Genomic DNA, 3,131 nt, shown 5'->3' with positions numbered 1-3,131 from the left:
GTGTGTGTGTGTGTGTGTGTGTTACATCGTTATATGAACAGGAAATGAACACAATCTGTCCACACTGCCACATCAGAAACACTCGCTGCAGCTTCTAAGAGCTCAACGTTTCACTCAGACTTTTCTTCTTCTTCTTCTTCTTCTTCTCCTCTCTGACCTCAATCACCCTTAAATACAAAACTCCCCTCCATCTCCCTCCCTTGGCTCTTAGTTCCTCTGCAGCATCAGAGATACGTCTGATTGCACCCACGGTAAAGTCGGTGCGGTTGTGTCTTCTCCCTCTTTTACAAACTGGCTTCGCGCAGTGTTGGTGCTCTGCAAACGTCAGCCAGCAGCAGTATGTATATATATATATATATATATATATATATATATATATAACAAAATGAGCTAAATGTCCAAAATGTAAACGAACCGATGAAGGCTGAACTCGTGCTCCAGTGAAAATCACGTTCTTCTGCCAAATCAGGACGGAGACCATCTGGTGTCTAAAGCTGCACATAGTGAAAACACATTATCAGCAAATCTGACCGGCTGGTTTCACTATAAACCTGGCTGGACGTAGAGGACGTTTTCCAATGGTGATACCGCTCCTGATACGATAAAAAAAATAAAATAAATTCCAGTTCTCAAATCTGCAAAATATCCTGACTCCAAATCTAATCTTAATCTAAACTTTGCAGCTGCTTGTTGTTTTCTTTGTGCAAGGCAGCACAAACAGGTTACAGCCTGTTTATACTAAAGCCTTAGAAACCTGTGCTGACACAAGAATCAGATACGAGTACATCTTTGCATGTTTTCAACACAAACCCATTAGAAAAGTTACTTTAACTTACTTTACTCTTGATTAACAATGGATCTGGATGGGGATTTCCTTTTTTATAATTTACGTAATTTAGTTTCTCACTCTTAGCAAAAGAAAAACACCTCGTGAGAGAAACGTAGACACCTTCATTTTAAGAAAAGAAAAAGAAAGATTAACTGTTTTAAAAGGCTTTTTTAAACTCAGTAATTTGTTTCGGTCAACTTCTAAAGAACTGTTTCAAGTTTTTTCCGGCTGAATTTCTGAGAAGAAAAACTGAACACGCACGAAGGCCGTTATGTAACTCTGCTTCAGCCTTCGGCGACTTTTTGTGTTCGCCATGTCCAATTGTTTTAAATGCACAGCACTGTTTCATGTTCCATCACTACAACTGTAAAACCACAAGTTCAGCCAAGAGGACGAAGCACAAACGTCTTCTGTCCTGAGGGACATCCGTCCGTTATATCATCAAAAAGCAAGACAAGTTACGATTAATCTAATTTTCAGACTGAATATCAGTCGTCAGTATTTTGTCCTCAAGTCTTGTTTAGTGCAACTTTGTCTCTTCACATGCAACAAAATCCATTATCAGAGAAAAATCCAAAACATTTGCCGTTTCCTGCTTCTCAAATTTGAGGATTTGCTGCTTTTCTCTTCAAACAAAACAAGATCTTCATTTCAAGACGTCACACTGCCAGAAAAAAATCATCCTTGAGATGTTTCTGATTTTGCACAATAAACGCAACTAAGCCTCGTGACACTCGGGGAGGAAACTGTTAATGTTGAGAAAACGTCAAAAATAAAAACAGCAGCAGTCGTGATATTTGGACTTTTCACTGGGCCGCTGCTGACCTCATTTCACCTCCCGATATAATGTCCCCTCTGTTCGTGTGCTTGACTGCATTGTGCAGATATTTAGCATTAATTCTTGAAGGTGCGCGCAACCGACGCGCCGGAGGAACGCAGGATGTGTGAGGTTGTCATGATGCACAGAAAACCAAGCAGCTCTGTGAGGTCATGACCCACGGCAACTACAGCACAAGGGAAAAACTGAGACGTTCGCCTACAGCTGATGAGAAAGTTAAGTATGACACATGTTTTCCAGACGGTTTTTCTGTCAGATCACTGATTGGCGGAGATCGGAGACGCCAAACAGAACTGGTCCAGATATATCGGTCTGAGAGCTGGACAGTCACATTCACAGCATGTGATCCTCTCTGCTTCCAGCCACACTCAGAGCCAACAAGGACTCCGGGAGGGAGTGCAGTCCCTGAATGAGCTCGCCATTAATTCCCCCCACTGTTCCCGACCCACAACAAGGCAAGGCCCCGTACAAAGACCCGGTCTGTCAGATCTGCGACGCTAATCGCTGTCCCCCATGACGGGAGCCTCCCTGCGCCGTCGCCTCCTCCTCTGAGACGGCCTTGTTTTCAGCCAGAGAGATGATAAGTGGGATGGGAGGGAGGGAGGGAATCTGAGTTGTTATATAACCTCCAGAGAGGAGAATGACCTCTGAGAGAACAGAGACCTCAGACGTCGCTGTCCACGCTGCTGAGGACAGGACCTGAGGCGGAGGGGGAGCAGGGGGGGGACAATTTAGTTTGTTATTACTCAGTAAATAGAAGTTTTACTTTGATAAACAAACATTTCTATGAGTGTGCGATCCTCCAGAGGCAGAACAAGCTCATCTCACTGGATCGTGAGCACAAAGTTTTAGTATCAGGACACAAGAAAGTGTCAAACTTTAGTGTCAAAGAAGAAACTAGAAGAACAAAGACTGGAAACTAGAACAGAGAAGAAGAAACTTTGACCTAATAAAGTATAACATAATTTGTCAGGCTTCTGCACTGTGCAGCTCAGTGTGATGAACATCAGGCTAAAATTAAACAAGACTGAGAGTCTGCAGACATGCTAGCAGCTCTGTGAGGCTGCACCGGTGCTCCGAGCTAAAAAGCTAACACCAGTTACAATGTTGACAGGATTCATCCTCTGGGGACCATAAATATTTATACAAGAGTTCGTGGCAAGAAATCCAATATCCACGACGGGCATTTGTGCTTAGTTTCTGAACAGCTGACGAAAAGAATAATCTGTGGGTGAATAAACTGATCTAGAGTTGCAGGTCTAGGTTTAACTGCACATCTGTGGCTCTGTTTCCCCTCGGCCGCCTCGCAGGAGTGTTTGTGTGTCACTGATGAAAGGTAAGAAAGCGGGAAAAACATGCAGTGACCACGAACGTGATCGAGATGATGGCAATCTCTTCGGTGTGTTTACTTTTCCCGCTGCTAGCCTCTGTGCTGTAATGATGCTACGTGAGAACAGGGGGGGG

The 3,131-nt window shown here is 43.7% G+C and overlaps 1 protein-coding gene across 2 annotated transcripts in view; it reads right to left on the bottom strand.

Moving 5' to 3' along the window:
* fam102a (family with sequence similarity 102 member A) overlaps positions 1 to 3,131 on the bottom strand; it is a 33,330-nt gene that overhangs the window by 27,417 nt on the left and 2,782 nt on the right. The window lies entirely within an intron of this gene.

The sequence above is a fragment of the Seriola dumerili genome, unplaced genomic scaffold (genome assembly GCF_002260705.1).
Source record: "Seriola dumerili isolate Sdu_G_001 unplaced genomic scaffold, Sdu_1.0 BDQW01001417.1, whole genome shotgun sequence".
Classification (NCBI taxonomy): domain Eukaryota; kingdom Metazoa; phylum Chordata; class Actinopteri; order Carangiformes; family Carangidae; genus Seriola; species Seriola dumerili.
This window is presented reverse-complemented; position numbering and strand designations above follow the sequence as displayed.